The sequence below is a fragment of the Physeter macrocephalus genome, chromosome 11 (genome assembly GCF_002837175.3).
Source record: "Physeter macrocephalus isolate SW-GA chromosome 11, ASM283717v5, whole genome shotgun sequence".
NCBI lineage: Eukaryota > Metazoa > Chordata > Mammalia > Artiodactyla > Physeteridae > Physeter > Physeter macrocephalus.
In genome coordinates, this window is record NC_041224.1 from 114,763,862 (window position 1) to 114,787,997 (window position 24,136).

At 38.8% G+C, this 24,136-nt stretch overlaps 1 protein-coding gene across 4 annotated transcripts in view; it reads right to left on the bottom strand.

Moving 5' to 3' along the window:
• HEATR5A (HEAT repeat containing 5A) overlaps positions 1–8,386 on the bottom strand; it is a 115,151-nt gene extending 106,765 nt beyond the window's left edge. Inside the window, exon 1 of one of the 4 annotated variants that reach the window (XM_028495673.2) lies at positions 8,369–8,386. The gene's annotated coding sequence lies outside the window, so the exon portion shown is untranslated. Of the gene's footprint in view, positions 1–4,320; positions 4,510–8,368 lie in introns of those variants that run through there. The other 3 variants (XM_028495674.2, XM_028495672.2, XM_007113362.4) reach the window with 3 other exon arrangements.
• Positions 8,387–24,136: the final 15,750 nt, after the last annotated feature.

The window sequence follows — 24,136 nt, forward strand, 5'->3', positions numbered from 1 at the left end:
TCCACAAACCAACTCTTCCACCTCCCCCTGGGAAGAAAGCTTTCACTCTGGACACTTTGGAATTCCAGAAGGCAAATTTTAAAAGAGAAATTTTACTCTAATATCTCCTACCACACTCAATTTGAAAGTCACTATCTAAGCAATCTCACTACTTGGTGCCTAATTAAGAACCCAGAACAAGAAGTACAATAAAAAACAAAAAATAGTTAAAAAAAAAAAAAAGAAGATATACAGCAATTAATTGTTTCAAAGATCATGAAGTTTACTGACATAAGTTTCTTGTCTCTCAAGGCCAGTTTATTCTTAGTTTAGTTTAGACATGACTAATAATCCAGTTATCTAGATTCTAGTTAGGGTGGAGTAGAGCACCATATTAAAAGTGAGGAAGCAAACTCATTGAGAGCAGGAAGAAGTCAGAGCAGGCAGGTAACACTGATGGAAGTGACCAAAATACTATTTAATACAGATATTTTAAAAAGCAGGCAATATGGGAATACTTAGTTCAAGAGCAAAGTGCACAAGATGCCATTATTCCCCCAGCTCATCAGAGACCAGGAATCCTTGCTCAATTTTCCAAAATATCACTGTATTTGCTGCTCATGAAATCTGCCACCTAGGACTTCCTAGTTAGCCATTAGAGTCCACCTGCCATAGAATCCCCTCCTTTTTCCCCTTCTAACTATTCATGGCTCTTGCACGCTGGTTAGCATTCACAGATTCACTCTTAATGCACACTATGGTCTGACATCTTGGCTTTTCCTCACGGTTCCCACTTCTAATTTACAACATATCTTATGAAATGCCTAGTCTATAATTTAGCTACAGTTCTGACTCTCTTGGAGCCCTACCTGAGGGTTCTTGTTTTTTAGCAGACACTGCTTCCTACTCCCTGCCAGATGCCTAAGTAGGCTCTTAACGTTGCAAGTGCAGCTCCCTGGAACAACTCCATTATTCCTCTGCTTTCTGACTGCCACCATCATAGCCCACCCAAGTAATACACTGAACATACCATCTATTACCTCTAATCCCTAGTTGCTCTGGGGCAGCACTCCATAATCAAACTCACTGATATTTCTGCAGCAAAAGATAAACATTCACATAAAGGTGGGATAAATAATGACTATAAATAGCTTCTATCAGCTCTGGTGATGTTTTGCTGCTAAATGAGTTAAGAAAAAAGCCTTCTGGACTCTGTAAGTTTAAGGGATTTTGTACCTGTATATACTTTTCTTTTCTTTTTTTTTTTTTGCTTTGCAGATTTCCTCCCAAAATATCTTTAAAAAATTTTTGTGCATTTCAATGGGTAATTTCAATTTTCTGATAATTTTACTTACATAAAAAATGTATTGAACAAGTGAGGTATTATTTTGAATATATATACAAAAACATGCATATATTCAACATACAGAAATCTACAAGCACAAGAGAAAAGAATATAGACAGATGCTGTTGTATATCCATAGAGAAGCATAATCTAGAAAATAAGTACAAAGAAGTATATATATAAAATATTTTAGTGAAGTTAGAACCATACCACGGTTTTAAGATTAGCAAAAGTATATACTCTGCTTTAAATATTTAAATATCACCTCATACAAGTTTTCCTTCTTTCCTGTCACATAATTAGCTCTAATTTCGTAGGCAGGTAACACTAACAAAATACTTTAATATGGCTATATTATGCTTCTTTTCTAGAAATAATTATATTTTAAGTTGTTACCACTAAAAGAAAATCCCTAACATGATTCAGGATACATGCTCCAGTTTCAATCTGTTGGGTATCTGTTTAGAGGGTTCCAATTTCCAATTTTGGTCTTACTGTATATATATGTTTGACTTCATGCTCACAGTTACACTGTCAATAATTTTCTGTCTGATCTTTTAATCAATGTCACTAGATTCACGGTAAAAAAAAAAAAAAAAAAAAGCCTGAGTAAAAATAACTTACTGTTACTTGTGAAAAACACAAATATTAAAAAGAGACTTTACTAAATGAAAAAAAAATTCCACATCAGATCTAAATTAAAACTGAAATTATAAAGTTGTTAGAAAACACATGAAAATCCTTCCCTTTCTCTAGCCTTCCAGAAGGCTAGAATTGCTGAAATTAAAAATTATTAGGTAAATATAACAGAAAAGGCATGACCTTTTTCCATCACTACACATCTAGAATGTGGAAGCATTTATGGGATCCAGTAGTTCACCTAACATAATGAAAAAGATGAAGAATTAAAACTGAACTTAACCTACTTCCTCCCACAAAAGATATAGTGATTAAGAGTTTACAGAGTTCTAGTCCAGGGTCAGCAATTTTTTCCTGTGAAGGACCAGAGAGTAAATACTTTAGGCTGTGTGGACCACACAGTCTCTATCACAACTACTCATAAACAAAACATAAACGGCCATAAATAGATGAGTGTGGTTATGTTCCAGTACAACATTATCTATAAAAACTGGCAGCAGGCTGGATTTGACCCACAGCCTGTCAATTGCTGACCCCTAGTGTAATCCAAAGAATTTAACACTACAACTAGACAAAGGATTCAATTAAATGATATAAACAAGTCTCTACTAATTCCTTAGGCCTCAGTTAATTCATTTCTTAAATGAAGTTTAATAACAGTTTCTGCAGTCTCCTTAAAATGCAGAAATGCTTTTATGTGAGAGGACTAAGGTCCCACGAAGGGGCTGTTCAAACCCATCAACTATACTATGGATAATTAATGAAACAAAGAGTCAATAAAGCCTTTTTAAAAAAATGCTGATGTCATTAAACTGGTTAATCAGGATTTAGAATAAAAGATTTTTAGAATATGAAGGGACCTAAACAAATCCAGAATTTAATCTTTTATTTTATTCAAAAGATAATTAAGAAAAGCTCATAAAGGTTATCAACTCTCTCAATCCCCTTTTTGAAATAAAGCTGAATGGAAGAAAGGAAGATAGGTGTATTGCTTAAACACGAAAATTCTTAAATTTTTTTCCTTAGAGAACGTATTATTAGAGCAATTTTTAAAAATTTTAAGATACTTTGGATTATGTATTTTATGTTCTAAAGTCAGATACAATGATAAACAAAAAGAAACGAAGAGAAAAGTTAACAAAGATCCGTTAACAGTAGTGTAGGAGCTTAAGCTAAAATTCAGGTCTCCCGTCAGTTTAAGAATCTTCCAATACTATAACTATCTATACAAAATAGCTGTACTTTTTCCAGCTGTCACTATTCTTGTTATAAACCTTGCCTGCTTACCCATTTCATTAAAGGGGAAAAAAATCTATGGTATTAAAATGTAAGACAAATCTCGGCTTCAATGCTGATCTAAAACCACTTTCTCAAAGACATACTTTCTAAAATGTTTGAAAACGAAACAGGGCAATTCTCCTTTCCCCATCCACCTAATGCCCAGCTCCAAGCACACTTTTTCCTTACACTATAATCTCGCCAGAGTATTTTCTCTGACAAAGTTCTGAACCGTACTTACGGGCCCCTTTTTTCCCTTTTAACGTCTTCTCTAGGCTGTTAAGTTCCTTAAGGGCGCTGAGCCTGCACATAAAAGATGCTGAATATTTGTTGAATAAATGACTGCACATAAAAACAGTGTATAACTATGACCTTTAATAAAGAAGCGCAAATCATCTGACACCTATTATCTGACTTGACAGTTACAAAAATCATCTTAACTTGCCGGAGGTATACATTACTGTGACTAGTAAATACCATAAAGCGCTTCATAAAGTTTCCAAAGACTTTATAATCCCTTGAAATGACACTGTGCTGGCAGAAAGTAGGGTAAGAAAAAATGCTTCCTCGTACTAAAGCAAATGCTACCCCGGCAAAGGCTTGCTTTCCTTGCGAGAAGGCACTATCCATATCCACTCTCCACTGCTCCCGGAAACGCGCCTCCAGGGTTGCGCGCGGGCGTTCGGAGAACCTCTCCCGAAGCTCGGGTTGGGGCCCCGCTCCCGGCCAACCCCCGGCGCGGCGGGCGCCGCCAGGGCGGGTCCGGGGAGCGGCGCGCCGGCGAAGCGGGCTCCGACCTTCCGACCTTCCCCGCAAGCCTGGGGGCTCCCGCCGGCGGCCAGAGTCCACGCCTACCTGTTGTGCACGGGAGAAACCACTTTCCCGGAGCGCAAGAGGAATGACGGAGAGCACGGCTACTCTGCCGTCCCCGCGCCGCACTTCAGCCCCTCCTCGCCGGGCTCCGGCCCCTTCGGCCAGATCACCTAATCCCTCGTCCCGTTCCTGTTCCTGGGGTCCCAGCTTCCTCCACCGCTTCGCTGCCGCGACCACCCCGGGGACCCTCAAGCCGCTCAACTTACAGTGCAGGCCCTGGTGTGTGGTTCTTCCCAGCCGGCAGGCAGCACGGACACCGCCCCCTCGCGCCGGGAGCCGCCTCCACTGCGGGGACTCCTGACTGCTCGCCCCCGGGGTCCGCCACGACCACGACTCAGCGACCGTCCCAGCCTCACCAAGTTATCGGATCCACAGCGCTAGGACTTGAAGGCAGTAGCGACGGCGAGGCAGCGGGGCAGGAGGAGCGCGCGCGGGGCGGGACAGAAAGCTCAGAGCCCGGAGTGCGGCGGGAGCCAGCGATTGGGAACGCGCCCCGCACCGCGCCGAGGCCCCGCCAGCCGGCCGCCGAGCTATCGAGCGCCCACACTGGCAGGCGTGACTGCTCCACCTCCGAAAGGGCGATGGCGGAGACTGCGGCCTAGACTGAGGCCAGGGCAGCGTTTTTGCAGTCTGGAGAGCTTGGCCACACCCATTTTTGTTTGTTTTCGACGCTACCCAGAATCCTTGGGGCATCTGAAGTCTAAGACACAACTGGAGCCTGGAGAAATTCAGGCAGGGAGTGCCGTGGGTGTAGGTGGTGGAATGCTAGACTGGGAAGGGGCCTTAGAGAGCCTTGTGTCCTACCGCCCGAAACTCTGGGGCCTGACGTAAAGCAGCTTGCTCAAGGTCACACACCCAGTCACTGGGGGAACTGGGATTAACAACCTCTTGGCCCCAAGTCAAGTGCGTTTTTCTAGTATACTCAGCATTCTGAACGTAATTTTTCAATTTTTATTTTGAAACAAGCACAAGCTTACAGAAATGTTGCAAGTATAGTACAGAGAACACTTTTCTTTCCTGAACCATTTGTGATCTAAGTTGCTGACACAATGCCACATTGTCCCTAAATACTTTAGTGTGTAGTTCTGCTAATAAGCACCTCTATTACATAATCACAATATAACTATCAAAATCAAAATATTTATGTGATACATTACGTTTTGCCAGTTGTCCCAATAATGCTCTTTATGATGAAAGGATTCAGTTCAGGATCAAGCAGTGTACTTACTTGTCATGTATCTTTAGTCACCTTCAATCTGGAACACTTCCTTGGTCTTTCTTTGACTTTCATATCCTTGATACTTGTGAAGATTCCTGGCCAATTATTCTACAGAATGGCCTTCACTTTGCATCTGTCTGATGCTTACTCATGATTAGATTCAGGGTAGATATCATTGACAGGACTCTCAGAGAAGTGATGCTCTGTTCTTCTCATTGCATCCTGTGAGGTGGCACATGATTTTAATGTCTCATTACAGGTGTTTATTTCAATAAGGTCGTGTCTGCCAGGCTTCTCCAGGAGTTACTTTTTTCCTCTTTGTAATTAGGAAGTATTTTGTGGGGGAAATTCTTTGAAACTATGTACTTTTCTTTTTTTTCTCATCAAACTTTCAATTAATTTATTTCTATCAGTATGAATTCAGAGTTTCCTATTTTATTAAATGTGTTATAATTTATCATTGTTTATTTTGGAGTTCAAATTGTCCCAAGTTTGGTAAGTGGGATTCACCCATTCATGCTGGCTTCTGTGTCTTTGTGTGTTTTAAATCCTTTCACAATGTATTATTGTAAAACATTTTTTAAATACAGAAAATTTGAAAGTTTTATATAACATATATCCCACCATCCACATTATTCATTAACATTTTACTATCTGTGCCCTTTTGACACACCTCCATCATTCTTTGAGTACTCCTTTACTTTCTGGCACCTGGATGCAGCCATTTATCCTGGAGTCCTGGTTCCTTTTAGTGGAGAATGGTATTTAGTTAGTTAGTTTATTTATTTATTTATTTATGTTTGCCTGCGTTGGGCCTTCATTGCTGCGCACGGGCTTTCTCTAGTTGTGGCGAGCGGGGGCTACTCTTCATTGCGGTGCGCGGGCTTCTCATTGCGGTGGCTTCTTTTGTTGCAGAGCACAGGCTCTAGGTGCGCAGGCTTCGGTAGTTGTGGCACACGGGGTCAGTAGTTGTGGCTCGCAGGCTCTAGAGCACAGGCTCAGTAGTTGTGGTGCATGGGCTTTGTTGCTCTGCAGCACGTGGGATCTTCCTGGACCAGGGCTCGAACCAATGTCCCCTGAATTGGCAGGCTAATTCTTAACCACTGAGCCACCAGGGAAGTCCCCAAGAATGGTATTTAGAAGCATGAGGCATGCTCACTGCTATTGAGGTATCACTGCTCAGGCTGTCTTAGGGTTTGTAGCTAAGGAATATTTGTACATTCATACACATATACAGTACATCTATATATGTATACTCACACATATACACATTTATAGCTAGATTTCTTTATTTAACTATGTATGTTGAAAAACCACATGTTCACAGTAATACCTCCAATCCAGCATCACACAGTTTATTCTAGTTTCCTCCCTTCCACATTTGTAACTCCTTTCTCCTACAGAGAGAATGCTGGATCCTATTATCTTTGAGATATTTACTTGTTTGAACACCTCTCCTATATTTAAGCAATCACCCATTGCTGCCATCTCTCCCTTTGGAGGATGCTGCCCTTATCCCACTAAGGTTCTGAAACCCCAAAATTAGCCACCACAAGCCCCTCCTTCTCTTTCCTTATCCCTGCTCCCAAACCCTGTGCCCATGCCCTGTCTGTAAGCCCTCTCCACCCTGCTCAGGCTCCATCCCTTGCCAAGCATCCCTCTAGGCACCCTCCTTATCCCACAAGAGAGAGAGTGTGTGTGTGTGTGTGTGTGTGTGTGTGTGTGTGTGTGTGTGTGTGTGTAGGGTACTATAAACTACACTGAGAAAGATATTCTAGATCCTGAAGGAGAGAGCAAATGCTGTGAAGTCCACTTGGGAGGCTCATGAAAGGTTTAAAGAAAGAGATGGCATTTAAAATGGGCTTTGAAGAATGCATAAGAATGGATGAGTAGGATATATTCTGTAAGATACTGAAATAACTCTGGAAAATAATTTGAGCGCAAAATTATTTATTCTTGGCCAAAGCAGAGAAAGTGATTCATTTTGACTGAGTATGTGGTACAAGAATAACAACACTAGAATTTTAGAGCTGGAAGGCATATTATGTATCATTGAGTCCAACCATTAATTTTACAAGGGATTCAAAGATGGCTACAAACTTTGAGCCCAAGTGACTAGCAAATTAAATTAGGAGGAGGAAATAATAAGTTTAATTGTAAACACATCACATTTGAAGTGACAGTAGAGCATCCAAGGAGGAATGGAGGACTACAGCTTAGAAGAGGGTTAGAACGAGAGCACTAGATTCAAAACGTTTCTACATGAAGTGGACAGCTAATACAATGAAACAGAAAAAATAAAGAGAGAAAACGACAAGGACAGAACTCTGAGGAACAACCAGTTTAATTTTAACCAGGTGGAAATGTTTCACCTCTCAACTACTATTATACTTTGTTCAATCTCAAATTGAGATTTTAAGTCACAATAAAGAAGAAGCTGTATTAATGGAAAGAACACAGCTTTCAAATCTGGAGACTTGTGTTCAAATCCTAATTCCACCACTTAGTAGGCTTGACCTAGAGAAAACTGCTTCATATCTCAGTTTCCTCACTTTATTTTTTTTTTAATTTTTTTAAAATTTATTTTATTAGTATTTTATTTATTTTTATTTTTGGCTGCATTGGGTCTTCATTGCTACACGGGCTTTCTCTAGTTTCGGTGAGCGGGGGCTACTCTTCGTTGTGGTGCGTGGGCTTCTCACTGCGGTGGCTTCTCTTGTTGTGGAGCACAGGCTCTAGGTGCACGGGCTTCAGTAGTTGTGGGTCGCGGGCTCTAGAGCACAGGCATTGTGGCACACGGGCTTAGCTGCTCCGTGGCATGAGGGATCTTAGTTGCTCTGGAGCAGGGCTTGAACCCGTGTCCCCTGCATTGGCAGGCGGATTCAACCACTGGGCCACCAGGGAAGCCAAGTTTCCCCACTTTAAAATGAGAATAATATCTCCCTCTCTGAGGTGTACTGAAGATTCAAAACAGAATCAAAATAACTGGCATGTTGCCCATTGTGAAATGATAGCCAGCATTATTAGGCACTTACCTTATCTATCTACTCCCAACTTACTTCAGCTTTTGTCAACACACTTGGTGTCACTGTTGGGCACACAGAAGACACTCATCAGATATCTGTTGAAGGAATGGAGAATTTTACATACTTTCTCTTTATATTTATCCTATAATGCATCATACTACATCTTCTTGGCTTTCTATAAAGGAATAATTCTCCCCACCAATAAATGAAGCAATCTTAGAAGTAGAATTGTTGGTAATTAATGGTGTATGTAAAAATGATGAAGTAAACCAGTAGTTACCCATTTGACTGGCTATGTGATATCTCACTTTAATTTACTGTTCAAACCCATCTGATACAACTCTAGGTTCCAACCACTATACATTTGGGAAACTGAAAATGATAGATTCCCTTTAAGATTCCTTTTACCCCTGAGATTACAAAATTCAATGATAGTAGAACAGTATTACCCAAACAATGGGACTCTCGTATACCCATGTAGCTCTGTGGTCTTGCTATAGATTGTACTCCTCAAGATGTTAACAGTTGTTCCTTTAAAAAGGCATTCTTAAATAAGTTTGAGAAACACTATATGTTAACATTTTATAGCCGTTTCTTAAAGAGTCATTAGGCGTATTAGTAGGCTGCATTTCAAGCGGTGTTTCCCAAGCTTATTTGACAATGGAATATAATATCTTAAAAAAAAAAGGAATGCACACTAATATCTTTTAGAACTAGTGTTCCTGGGAGCAGACTTTGCTCAATGTTGATGAAGCCATCGAGGAGACTGGAGTGTACATGTGGAAAGCTCATGTCACAAAACTCATGGGTTGGGCACAGCTTCCACTCTGTCGATTTCAGTGTGATCTTAAGCCTGAAATGACACTGATAGCCCTCACTCCAACAAAAGATCTGCTGGCCTTTTGTGATACAGCTTTCTACTTTTTGGTCTATCAAGCATTATTTGTCAATGTACTGCTGAGCTTGCTGTAGCGTATGACAGCTTTTAGCACTAAATTTCCATTAAGAACTTTTGGCCAGGGGCAGGATTTTCTTCAGTAGGCAAACTACCACTATAAAAATTCAGCCAAGAAGTACTTACAACATAGCACAGACCTTGATGCATGAGGGTAAGTAAGTAATAGTAAACAATCTAACCTGGAAAGAAGCAGTTAAATTCAGGGCTGGTGCTTCTAAGCAGGAATACTGAGCAAAGGTAGATCTGTAACTACATTTTTGATAATACTTTACACAAGAATCGACTGCAATTATGTTCATACTTGACTAGGACCCCTAACATCCCTTCCAACTTCTCATTCTCTGATCAGGTTAAGAAATACAGTGTTTTACATGTGCATAAACTTTATGATTTTGTTCCAAAGTTGCTATCATGTATTTTATAAGCAAATCAATTAATGTCTTTGGGCCTCAATTTCCTCCTCTGGAACATGAGCATGTTGTACTAGAGGATCTCTAAGATCTCAGTTTTAAAATTCAAATATTCTATTGTTATTCTTACAAAAATCCCTTCAGGGTAAATAGAGTAGTTATTATTTGAAAGAAATAGAAACCAAATCCCAGAATAGGTAAGTAGTTTGTCCATGTTTGGAACAAAATTCCAGAAGTAAGATTTTAAAACCAGGCTTCTGAACCCTTGTCTGATATCTTTTCCATATTGTCATAGTACCACATATATTAAAAACTGTATAAAATATGTTAAACACCTTTAAAAGTCTTTTATAGGTATGTGGTCACATATTTATTTTAAAATATTATTATTAACATCAACTTGAAAACACAATCATTTTTTAAACTCAGGGCAACAAAGACATAATCCTACTACCTCCATGAAATTATTTTCATTTATTTGGTTTTAACTGTTATTCATATGTCAAGCAAAGTCATATGCATATGGCACATCAAATTTGTATTCATAGTAATTTTATTACCACTGGCCATATAAACATCAGTTCCTGGGTACGACATTGCTAACACTCAATCACATGGACCTGAGGGCTGGGGGAAAAACTGCTATCTCCTGCCTGTAGGGATGAGTAATTGGCAAGGAGTGAAGACGACCTAAAGTGGTTCTGTAGTTTGCTATGATACCACTCTTCCTTCATATCTGCCTTTAAAATCTCATGGCTAGGCACTTACCTGGTGGTCCAGTGGTTAGAACTCTGCATTTTTGTTTCTTTCTTTTTCAAATATTTATTTATTTATTTATTTATTTGGTTGTGCTGGGTCTTCATTGCAGCAGGCAGCCTCCTTAGTTGCGGCTCCCAGCCTCCTTAGTTGCGGCTCCCAGGCTCCTTAGTTGCAGCATGTGGGCTCCTTAGTTGTGACATGCGAACTCTTAGTTGCAGCATGCATGTGGGATCTAGTTCCCTGACCAGGGATCAAACCCAGGTCCTCTGCATTGGGAGCACGGAGTCTTAACCACTGTGCCACCAGGGAAGTCCTTCACTGCTGAGGGCGCAGGTTCAATCCCTGGTTGAGGAAGTGAGATCCCACAAGCTGCAAGGGCGTGGCCATAAATAAATAAATAAATAAATAAATAAATAAATAAAATCTCATGGTTAGAATCATTCCTCTGGCTTTCATAAAAGAAAGACAAGGAAAGAGACTTTAGGAAGTCAATGTTGAATGCTATAACCAGAGATGGGAGAAAAAATCCTGGAGATCTCTTCTGGCTCCTTCTTTTTTTTTTTTTTTTTTTTTCGGTACGCGGGCCTCTCACTGCTGTGGCCTCTCCCGTTGTGGAGCACAGGCTCCGGACGCGCAGGCTCAGCGGCCATGGCTCACGGGCCTAGCCGCTCTGCGGCATGTGGGACCTTCCCGGACCGGGTCACGAACCCGTGTCCCCTGCATCAGCAGGCGGACTCGCAACCACTGCGCCACCAGGGAAGCCCTGGCTCCTTCTTTAATACAGTTTTCACCTTGGAAGACAGGGCGAATTGTGACCCTGAAGAAGTAAACAACAGAACAGGAAGGTTTGGGTGGTAAGGGGGAGGAATGGGCAGCAACAAACTTACCATGGCCAGGGAGAGAAGGCCCTGAATGATGGGATCCGAAGCTGACTCCAGGAAGGGGGAAGGAGGTGTCTGTGGGGAATCAATAAAAGTGGGGCTGAGAGGAATGAGAAGACTCCTTGGTCAGCTTGTCAATTTTTCCCTGCCAAGAAGTTCCTGATGGGAACCACAGGAAACACCATCATAAGCCAAATTAATCACGGAGTTTATCAAGGTGAAGGAGTAAAATTCAATGACATTAGTGGCTCAGTTCTAAACATGAGCCAAAACCTAAGGAATGGGATAGGCCAAGCCAGAGCTAGGACTGAAGAAGCATATTACACAAACCCTTAATTTCAGCTGCAAGCTTTTTGGGCAAGTATACTGTTTACCTGTAGACAGGCAATTTAAAAGAATAATTTAGTGCTTTAATTTAGGAATGTTTCATCCTTTATAAGTAGCATATAAGATATCCCACCAAAACCTTATTCACCAATTGCAGACATTTGAATGTAAAAACTTATGATGGATGATCATCCACTTAAAAATTAAATGCCTTTGAATAATAACCACACAAGATAATGTGATGGTTCAAAAATTTGTTGTAAAATTCATAGTAAGATTATTTGTCTAGCTCAAGAAATTGAATTTACCCAGTAAAAGGGCAGAACTCTAACTGGTTGATAAATAGTATTCTTGCTGAATTATCATACGTGAGGAAAAACTATATACAATATTATAAAAAATATTTATGGAAATTCTTATCAGTTACTGTGTTTATGAAGACAAATCTATTATAACTTCTTTGGGACACATTATTCTTGAAGGAAATTCTAATAAAAATTAGTTTATATGGCAAACTTCTTGTTTAGCTATAAACTTAGAATAGAGAACCTCATCTAGATGCAAATATTTAACTGACCACTATGAACAATAGCTAGAAATTAAATTAACCATATAATATAGTTAAATAATCAGTGGGGCCAGAGTCATAGATCAGAAAGAAAAAGAAAAATGTTAATAATATGGAATAGAATTACATACTCTCAAACTCAATTTGTTAACTTACAGGCGTTCACAGACCAGAGCACAAATCCATTTATAGACCATACTTGCTTATCTTAATAATATTTTATTGACTTACACCTTTTCTCCTTTTGTCTGCTTCCTCTCCCTTATACTCCCTGAGATCAAAATTAAAAAAGAAAAAAACTTTGTCTTAAGTATTATGATAAAATATTGTTTTTAAAAAGCCAAATATAAAATCCCTTTATAACTGAACAATGCTAAAATATCAGTGTTTTATAAACAAAGATTATAAGGGAATATATAAAAATGAAATAATGATATTTGAGCAATTAGCATACAGGCTTTTTAATCTTTTCATTATCTGTAATTGTGTATATTACTTTTACCAAAAAAAAAAAAGAAAGCATTTTTTAAAGATTTCTTTTTGCGATTTCCAGGTGTAATTTTCCCCCTTTGGAAAGGTACTTGATACACAGCAGTTGCTCAATGTAAATTTGATGAATAACTATGCAAAATGGCAACATCAACTGCTGGCAGATCTTCTTTAGAGAAGCCAAATGATAACACTGGCTATGGTGAAGTAAGGGTAAAATAAGTGAGTATTTACTCATCCACCTGCCCAGGGGCTTCTAATTAACTATCCCTGAGACTGTTAATAGTAGGGTGTCCATATAATTTATTGTCTACTGGGACACTTTTGAGAGTCAAAGGGGAGCTATTTATGAATATGCCAGGTTCTTAGATACGACATCTAAAGCACAAGCAACCAAAGAAATAAATAGATTGGACTTCATCAAAATTTAAAACTTGTTATTCAAAGGACGTTATCAAGAAAATAAAAAGACGGCTCATAAAATGGGAGGAAATATTTGCAATCATTTACTGATAAAGGTCAAGTATCTAGATCATATAAAGAACTTTTATAATTAACAATAAAAAGACAAATAACCCAATTAAAAAATGGGCAAATAATTTGAATGGACATCTCTCCAAAGAAGATACACAAAAGGAGAATGAGCACATGAAAATATGTTCAACATTGGTCATTAAGGAAATGCATATCAAAACTATGACATACCACTTCACAGGCACTAGGATGGCTAAAATTTTAAAAACTGGAAAATAACAGGTGTTGGTGATAAAGTGGAAGAATTGGAACCCCCATACACTACCAGTTGGAACGTAAAATGATGCAGCTGCTTTGGAAAACAGTTTGGCAGTTTTTCAAAAAGTTAAACATAGAGTCACCATATGATCCAGCAATTCACTCCTAGGTATATATTCCACACAACTGAAAACATACATCCACACAAAAAAATTGTACTCGAATGTTTACAGCAGCATTATTCATAATTCAAAAAAACCAAAAAAGGAAACAATGCAAATGTCTACCAATTAGATAAATGTATAAACAAAACTGTGGTACATCTATGCAATGGAATATTATTTAGTCATAAAAAGGAATGAAGTTTTGATACATGCTACAAATGACATGGGATGAATCTTGAAAACATTATGCTGGATGAAAGAAGGCGTATGCAAAAGGCCAAATATTGCATGATTCCATTTACATGTACTGTCCAGAATAGGCAAATCCATAGAGATCAAAGGTCAATTAGTGGTTTATAGAATCTGGGGGTAAAGTGGAAATGGGGAGTGACTTTAATGAGTATAAAACTTCGTTTTAGAGTGAGGAAAATGTTCTGGAATTAGATAATGGTGATATACAACCTTATTTCAATATTGTACAATACAACAATATTGCACCGCCATGTGAATATACTAAAACCCATTCAATTAGACACTTTAAAGTGGTAAATTTTATGGCATGTGAATTATATATCAATAAATAAACAAACAAGTAAGAAAGCTGGACCAGTGGGGGAAAGTGGAACTGAATTATGGTCATTGTAGATCAGGCACTCAATGTATTTCCAGTCCTGAAAGATAAATAGGTGGAGAAAGTCGGGGTGGGAGAAGGTGCCTAGATGCTTTTCCTCAGAACAAAATGTTTAAACCTGAAATCTAAAACTTAAAGCAGAGCCTGCACTAATATTAGATATTACTTCCATATAATCTCCATTTCTCTTCATCTCTCCTAAACAATATGAAGCCAAAATTTAGTGTTTTCATTTCCTTTATGTCACCATCTTTTACTTTATCTCTTCTAAACAATATATAGGCATACTTAGTGTTTTGGTTGTATTAACATCCCTTCTCTCTCTCTATCAATTTCTTTTGCTTCATCTCCAACAAACAATAGTCAGCCAAAAATTAACATTATAATTCCATTCACATTTCTTCTCTCACCTCCCTGCAATCTTCAGTATTTCTGTGTCCTGTCTCCCTCATATAAGTCTCTAGTCACTTTTTCTTTCCTCTGCTCTCTCTTTCCTACACAACTCAGCTTGTTCTTTCTCCTACTAATCTCACTTTATCTTCTAAAATACCATCCTGAAAAATAAATAAATAAATAAAATACCATCCTGTTGCTAATAAACTTTCCTATATTGTTAACCTTTCCCTAACAATCTTTTGATCTTTTTGCTATGATGGAAACCCGACTTCCTCCTGACTATGAAGGTCCCTTTAAGGGAAGATTATTCCTATTTCGAGACCAGGAAATGGAGCTGACATTTCTCTGGCTCTCTCGTGGTTTTCAAAATATAGTTTTCCTTTGTTCCTCTTCTGACATCCCCTTGATACATCACTCTTTCCCCATCCACATCTCTGCCTTTTGCTGACCTTCATATCACACTTCCACAGTGATTAAAAAATTTGGGCTCAGGGTCATGGGTATTTCCTGCTCTTCTGAGTCATACCATTCTGGGTTACCTTTCTTGTCCAAATGGGGTACTAGCTTTTAAATTCCTTGACATCCTCCACTGCAGCTACACGTTCCCATGGCCTCATTCTAGATTTTGTTGTCACTCATAATAGCTCTACCTCAGAGATCTCATACTATGACCAGTCTCTAATCTTTCCACATCCCCTACTCCCTCTTAGAAATTCTCCTTCTAACTTCTGAAAACTTCCCTCATCTAGTCTGTAAACTCCTAGTTGATTTTACTCTTTTTTTCCCTTTCCTTATCCAGTTTGGTTTATGAGGTCAGTTGTTTCAACCATTTTCTTAGTAACATTCCCAATTCCTTCCACTCCATGACCTTAACACACTGCATCTCCTCTGCTAATCCCTGAATGTGAATCAACCCAACCATCTGCTTTTTCCTATCTGCTCTTGGACTGCCAAGAAAATTGTGTAACTGTGCTTTCTAATTTGTTGCATTATTTATGATTTCTAGCCTCAGCTAGTTGGCTCACTTACCCATTTCCTAAAGTGGCTACATCAAACATTCACTACTGTCCTCTAGCCACTACGCCAAGCCATCTTCCTCTCTCCCAGATGATCGCATCTTATGTTTTACAGCTAAAGTAGAGGTCATGATGTCTGAATTCCACTAGAGCTCTCCTTCTCATCCCATACTCAGCAGTCTTTTCCTCTTATCTCAGAGATACCCAAAGTCTTCCAGTTTTCCAAAAGCACTTCTCCGTCTACGCTTTCTGTATGATATTTTGTTCCATAATTTTGCTCCATAAACCTCTCTGCTTCTTTCTTCAATTTCTCTCTCTACTTCCTCTTCCTCTAAAAACATGCTCAGATTTTTTGCATCTTAAAAAAAAAACCTTAATACTGCCTTCCCACAAAACTACAACTCTTCAATTTCCTTCATACTCAACTTCCTGAAAGAGTCATCTACATTTACTATATTTTCTTAGTCCCATTCAATCCTCAAGACATTTGGCTTACATAATTCCAAGGAACCTGTTCATAGTGACCGCCTAATTGTCAATCCAAATGGCTTATAAAAAGTTCTATCTTATTTGACTTCTCTACTCGATTGGCTATTGTTCGCCACGACCTACTTAAATAGAAATTCTTCCTTCTCTTGGATTTCCTGTCAGCATTCTCTTAGACTTTTTCTGCTTCTTCTCGTCCCACTCTTTGTTAGCTAGCCTCTCGATGGCATCTCTTAATCTGCCTGTTTCTTAAATAATTAGCTTCTTACTGTTTCTGTCTTGACATCTTTTCTACACACTCTCTTAGACAACGGCATCCACTTTGGTGACTTTTTAAAAAGCATATAGTTCAATAGTTTAAGTATACTCACATTGCTGTATCTCTACATACACTGTTGTATCTCTAGAACTTTTTCATTTTGCACGACTGAAACTCTATGCCATTAAACAACAACTCTCCTTATGCAACAACAACTTACCCTGCCCCCAGCCCCTGGCACCCACCATCCTACTTTCTGTTTCTATGACTCTGACTACTTTAGATACCTCATATGAGTGGAATCATACAGAAGTTTTCTTTTCGTGGCTGGCTTGTTTCACTTAGCATAATGTCCTCAAGGTTTATCCATTCTGCAGCATGTAATAGAATTTCCTTTCTTTTTTTAAAATAAATTTCTTTTATTTATTTATATTTTTGGCTGCGTTGGCTCTTCGTTGCTGCAAGCGGGCTCTCTCTAGTTGTGGTGAGCAGGGGCTACTCTTCGCTGTGGTGCACAGGCTTCTCATTGCAGTGGCTTCTCTTGCTGCGGAGCACGGGCTCTAGGCACGTGGGCTTCAGTAGTTGTGGCACGTGGACTCAGTAGTTGTGGGTCACGGGCTCTAGAGAGCAGGCTCAGTAGTTGTGGTGCACGGGCTTGGTTGCTCCGTGGCATGTGGGATCTTCCCAGACCAGGGCTCGAATCTGTGTCCCCTGCATTGGCAGGTGGATTCCTAACCACTGTGCCACCAGGGAAGTCCAAGAATTTCCTTTCTTTTTAAGGCTGAAAAATATTTCACTGTGTGTGTATACCACATTTTGTTTATTCATTCATTCTTCAATGGATGTTTAGGCTGCTTCCACCTCTGGCTACTGTGAATAATGCTGCTATGAACAAGGGTGTGCAAATCTCTCTTGGAGACCCTGCTTTCAGTTCTTTTGGATATATACCTAGAAGTAGGATTGCTAGATCATATGGTAGTAGTATTTTTAATTTTTGAGGAACCACAACTATGAATTACTATTGTAAGCTTAATGGTAGGCACCTTGCAATGTACTTATCTGCTTCTTATAATGTTTACTACTGCTTTGCACATACTAGGTCATAAGTACCTGGTTAATTAAATAATCTCAAATATAAATCAAACTGAGAGTAGCAGTGGCCCACTATTGAAATGCTTGCATAATTTCTTTTCCCTATATCTAAATGAAAATATCAAGGAAAAAGAGAGGAGAGAATACAGGAATTAATATGTCATTACTCTACTCCTACACATATTTTAGGATAAACACAGATATGTGAGCTATGTACTAGATAAACTTTATTCTGATCATATGACCTCAGTAAATAAGAATCTATCAACAAAATGTTCGGAAAAGTTTAGCACATAGCAAATTTACAACACCACCGAAAAGGAAAAGATTAAAAAAAAATCATTTTGGAGCATATAGACAATCATCATTATCACTTATGAGATAACAGCAAAAACACTGAGTAACATTTAAAATAATATTCTGAAATCATCTTGAAATTAAAATTAGGCCCAAATTTATAATGGAAAAAAAAAAACACAAAAAACGCTACCCAACACCAAGGTGACTGAGGGCACAAAATTTAATCATTGCTTAAGACAATCAGACACTTTTCTCTTTCACTGGTAAATATAGCTTTAAAACTTGCAGTAACTTCTGCCAACTCAGAACCCTGAGAAAATAAGTCACTTTTTTTATAGGGAGGAGAAGAAGAAGAAAAGGATATTACCAACAATGTAAAAGGAATGCAGAGTGGTAACGGCTATGAACACTGGAATCCGCAGAACTATGAAATGGCAAAGGGCTGAGTGAAATGCCTGAAGCCCATTCTATGGTCTAGCTTTTAAAAACCAAATGAAAACTCATGAGATGTAAGAAGAATTTAGTTATTTTGATGAGTAACACACATACTACTTGAATGAAAAGAAACAACTATAGCTCAAATGAACACAAACTGAAACTCTTTTTTTTCAGTTCATCTGATTAAAGTTTAACCAACTCCTGATTTACAAAATTCAATTTTCAGAGTTCCACAAAATGGTAGAGCTGAGAGCTGACAAATTTCAGAATTTGTCAAGTGCAATCCCCTCCCTTATCATGAGTCATGATGGGATTGAGTTACCCTAGGCTAGTGTAACACACACAGTCCATGGGAAAGCCAAGACTTCAACAGAAGCCTCTTGACTCTTAGTTCAGAGATATCACCACAAAGATTATACAATTAGTTCTCAGATGCTAGTCTGTATAAGAGTCACAGGTGGGGAAAAGTGGCTTAAAATGCAGTTTCCAGGACTTTTCTCAGAAATTCTGATTCAGTAAGTCGAAGGTGAGACACAGGAATTTGCATTTTTAACAAGTTTTCCTAGTAATTCAGATTAGGGTGATTCTCAGACCATACTTTGGTAAACTACTAGAAAGTTCAGCAAATCATGGGTCATTTAGAAATAGGCTCTTTTCTAGTCCCAGGTGCAGACTTCCAGGGATAGTTAACTAACCTAACTGGAAAGGTGGAAAAGTTATTTCTCCCATGGGTCACCATTTGGGACCTTTAAAGACAAAGGCACACGGAGTAGAGAGGCTTTCCTATAAGTATAGTAAATCTGGACATATCAGTGAAATGCAGCAGGCTCACACACAACCTTGGCCTCGGACTTCCCTGGTGGCACAGTGGCTAAGAATCCACCTGCCAATGCAGGGGACACGGGTTTAAGCCCTGGTCTGGGAAGATCCCACATGCTGCGGAGCAACTAAGCCCATGCGCCACAACTACTGAGCCTGTGCTCTAGAGCCCGCGAGCCACAATTATTGAAGCCCATGCTCCACAACAAGGGAAGCCACCACAATGAGAAGCCTGCACAGCACAACTAAAAGTAGGCCCTGCTCACCACAACCAGAGAAAGCCTGCGCGGAGGAACGAAGACCCAATGCAGGCAAAAATAAATTAATTAATTAATTTAAAAAAAAAAAAACAAAACAACAAACCTGGGCCTCTGAGAGGAGAAGCTAACCAGCAGAGGCAAAAGGGGACAAAAGAAGAGGAATAAATTAAAAACCCTTGGCAAACAAAATAACCTCTTCTTGGAATGGACAGATGGATAGATAGGTAATAAAGCAAATATAGCAAGATCCCTATTTTAGAATCTAGGTGGTGGATATGTGGGTGTTAACTATGCAATAATTTCAACTTCTCTATATGTTTGGACCCACTTCCCCAATTCTTGAAACCTTAACTCCAAGACACTGGTGTTCCCACTTCTCCCACTTTTTCCACCTACCTATCTGTCTGACATTTCTTTCCTTTGTCAATTTTCCTCCTCCTTCTGTTACTATAAATTTGGTTGGACCTCAAATCCTTTGTTGTTCTCTACATCATCTCTCACAGATCTCATCTTCAAAATTATACTGAAATGCCAGTGCTTCCCTAACTAGATGAAATCTCTTCCGTCTCCAAATGTCCACAATACTGTTTTTACCTCTCTTTTGGCACCTCTAGTTTCTCTGTGTTCCAGTTAACTATCTTAACACACCAGTTATTTTGTAATCTCCTGAGGAAACTGCCTTTTCATTTTTAGTGTGCCTCTTATACTTACTGAGTAGGCTCTCAGTAATATTGGATGATTAAATCTCATCTATTTCTAGGGTTTCAACTATCACTGTTATAAACAAGACTCTCAAATCTATACTCTCTCTGCCCTGAGTAACAAATCTGGTAGACGTTTCTACTTTAGGTGCCTCCAACTCAATGTATTAAAATCTGATTTCATCTTCCTCAGTAACCCATACATGAAATCTTAGAGTGATTTTTGATTCCTCCCTTTAGCTCCACCACAGCTAATCAGCTGTCCTGAAGTGTATTTTTCTTCAAAACACCTTTCCATATCTCCAATTACGTTTATTTCCATGTTCACAGCTACTACTATAAGTGAGACCAAATCCCTTTATGTCTGCATTACTCAAAAAAATAAAAATAAAAACAAAAATCTGTCTTTCTGTCACAAAATTTCCTTCTCTCTGTAATCCTTATGTACCACTGTCAGGTCTCTCCTCTTAAAAACGGTCTTCATTATGTCATTATTCTCTCTAAAAGCCTTCAATGGCACCTTATTATCTATCAGTCCAGACAAAGTTTGAAGTGCCCTCCCCCACACCTCGTGCCTATAGACATGCTACCCATTCTACAAGGGATGGCTCAAGTTGCCATGCCTATTTTAACACAGGGATTCACCACTCTAGCCAGAAGTATCTTCTCCCTCTGCTGCTATTCTATAGCTCAGAGATAGCATTGTCCAGATATCACTGATCACAGTACCTAGTTCATTTCTGTGTCTATCATGTCCCCTACTAGATGGTAAATTCCTTGGGGTTAAGGGTCATATCTTGAACAATTTGTATTTCACACAGCTCCCAGCTCCACTGCTGACCTGCAGATTCTGAGGATTATAACTTTCAAGTGGAGAGCAACTATCCATGAGGCAGTATTAAGAAAATGTTAGAACATTTTCAACACCTGGCTTAAAAAAGGCAAGTATCCATATGATGAAAAGAAATCAAAGCCATGAAGACTACCTGAATGTAATCAGGATATACAATAATTCAGGCACTGAGAAAATGAAACTGTGATGATCATATCTACTCATTAAAGAAACTTACCTTGGGGCTGCAAAGTAAATTAAAAGAATGCCTGGAGTAGAAAGTGTGTCTTAGTTTATCTATGTTAGTATAAAGCTAAGTAAACAATATCTCAAAGTTGGAGTCAAGGATGGCATTTTTGCTAGTCTAGTCAGACGTGCCTTAAAAAGACTCCTATCCCCCCCTCAAAAAAAAACGTCCACAATTACTTTCCCAACCCCAACTGTTTATAATAGTATTAGCTAATGGTTCTCAGATACTGTTTACATAGGGTGTGGTGCATTCTCTACATAAATTTTTCTTTTCACATTCAGAAAAAAAGCTGATGTAATAGGTCAAATTTTATTAAGCTTCTTAAGAGAAAAATGCTAGCTAACACAGTACAAAAAATTCATTCATATGGAAAAGTCCAGTAAAAAGAAGTAGGATAATATTTATCATGAAGTTGGCTATTTGTGATGTATTCCACAGAACTACTTTATTCTGTAATTAAATATAGAAGGGTCTTAAAGCTTGTATCAAAATTAATATTTATGAATAAAATAAACTTTTATATTTGATTCACAAAAAGTTTATTTTAAAAAGGACTCAAATACAGGTTTTGTTAAATGAAATTTGTTTTTTTTCCTTCTGTGTTTTAAGAATGGCTTGCTTCTTGTAATCTTTCTTAGGTACATAAATACAGTTATACTATATTGGCAAGATAATATAGAGTAAGCCTTAAGAAAATGTAAAGTAATCACCCTTGTTGAAATAAGCAAAATCCAACTGAGTAAACTGAAGATATAATTGACTCTATTAGGAAATTCATGAATTAGGCAACATCCCATCTACCAACTTTTCAGGCACTGTGAGGGGTTGTACAAAATGGAAGGATTTTATAGGAAGAAGGGTGGGGCAAAGTAGCTATTAGCAAAAGAAAAGAAAGGACTATTTTTAGGCCAGAACATCTTTGGTGGGGGCGAGGAAAGGGTGAAGGGAAAGGCAAGGGTTTTATTATATAGATGGCTTCTTCTTCTGGAGGCTGGAGAGAGCCCACGTGGCAGATTACCTAATTGGTGCTGACCAAAAAATTCCAGACTGGTTAAGACTACATTTCTGAGGGAACCCTCCTACACTGTTGGTAGGAATGTAAGTTGGTACAGCCACTATGGAAAACAGTACGGAGGTTACTCAGAAAACTAAAAATAGAATTACCATATGATTCAGCAATTCCACTCCTGGGCATATCTCCAGACAAAATGCTAATCAAAAAGATACATGCACCCCTATGTTCATAGCAGCACTATTCACAATAGCCAAGACATGGAAAAAACCTAAATGTCCATTGACAGATGAATGGATAAAGAAGATGTGGTACATTTATACAATGGAATACTACTCAGCCATAAAAAAGAATGAAATAATACCATTTACAGCAACATGGATGCAACTAGAGATTATTATACTAAGTGAAGTAAGTCAGAAAGAGAAAGACAAATACCATATGGCATCACTTATATGTGGAATCTAAAATATGACACAAATGAACCTATCTATGAAACAAGAACAGACTCATGGACATAGAGAACAGTCTTGTAGTTGCCAAGGGGGAGGGGGTTGAGGGAGGGATGGAGTAGGAAGTCAGGATTAGCAGATGTAAGCTATTATATACAGAATGGATAAACAACAAGGTCCTACTGTATAGCACAGAGAATTATACTCAATATCCTATGATAAACCATAATGAAAAAAATATAAATATATATAACTGAATCACTTTGCTGTACAGCATAAATTAACTGCTATAATTGTGCTACAATTTCACAACATTGTAAGTCAACTATACTTCAGTAAAAAAAAAAACACTACATTTCTGGTGAAGGTTGAAACTGCAATTAGGTTAGATCTTAAATCTAGGTTTGGTATCATGGGCTTTAGCACAAGTGACACCATTTTGGGCCTCTGGCTTTTCTCTTTAACACACTGATGTAATAAACTAACAAAGTAGAAATAGCAATGCCCACATTTGTGTTGAATCTCAAAAATCTGTTTTAGTTTGTCTTTTAACTTTTCTGGTGTTATCTATTGTATTAAAGAAAGAGGTAGGGCTTCCCTGGTGGTGCAGTGGTTGCGCGTCCGCCTGCCGATGCAGGGGAACCGGGTTCGGTCCCCGGTCTGGGAGGATCCCACATGCCGCGGAGCGGCTGGGCCCGTGAGCCATGGCCGCTGAGCCTGCGCGTCCGGAGCCTGTGCTCCGCAACGGGAGAGGCCACAGCAGAGGGAGGCCCGCATACCACAAAAAAAAAAAAAAAAAAAGAAAGGGGTAGCGGTATTAAACTTGCTTCCTGCACATTCCAACCTCTTTATTCCTTAATGACAAAGAAATCTATGTGTGAAATACTGGTGAAACCGAACCAAAATCAAGAGTATTCTAGCCACTGACGAATCTCCATGTTAATTCAGGTAACATTTACTGTGAATTATTGAGCATGGACAACACGGTGCTATGGAAGTACTGTGGAGATTTAAAGAAAAATTATATTATACTATGTGTGCTCACTGTCATATCGTCTCCGCCCAATATTGTTTATATTCTTGCAGTTAGGACATATAAGCATTAAAAAAAAAGGTGAAGTACTCAATCTCATAAGACACATTACAAGTGTCAAGAGTAGGACAACCATAATGCCCAGGGAGGTAGAGGCAGGAGAAATTACTGTGGGGTCAGAAGAGATTGATTTGAGCTAGATATTGAATGATGGATTTAGAGGAGAGCAGAAGACAATTCTGCTTGTTTTCTGAAGAAGAGTGAGCATGATCTAAGAAGAGCTATCCTGGAGAATTTCTATTGGGGAGTAGAGGGAGAAAGGGTTAGAAAGTCAAGCTGGAGCCAGATTATGAAACTGTAATATCAGCTTTAGAAGTCTGGGCTTCATTCGAATAACAGTGGTTCTGAGATTCCAGTATATACAAGAATCACCTGGGGGAGATAGGTGACTAGATAGATTTTAACTCCTGAGATTCTAATTCAATAGATTTCGGATGGCCCCAGAAAATTGC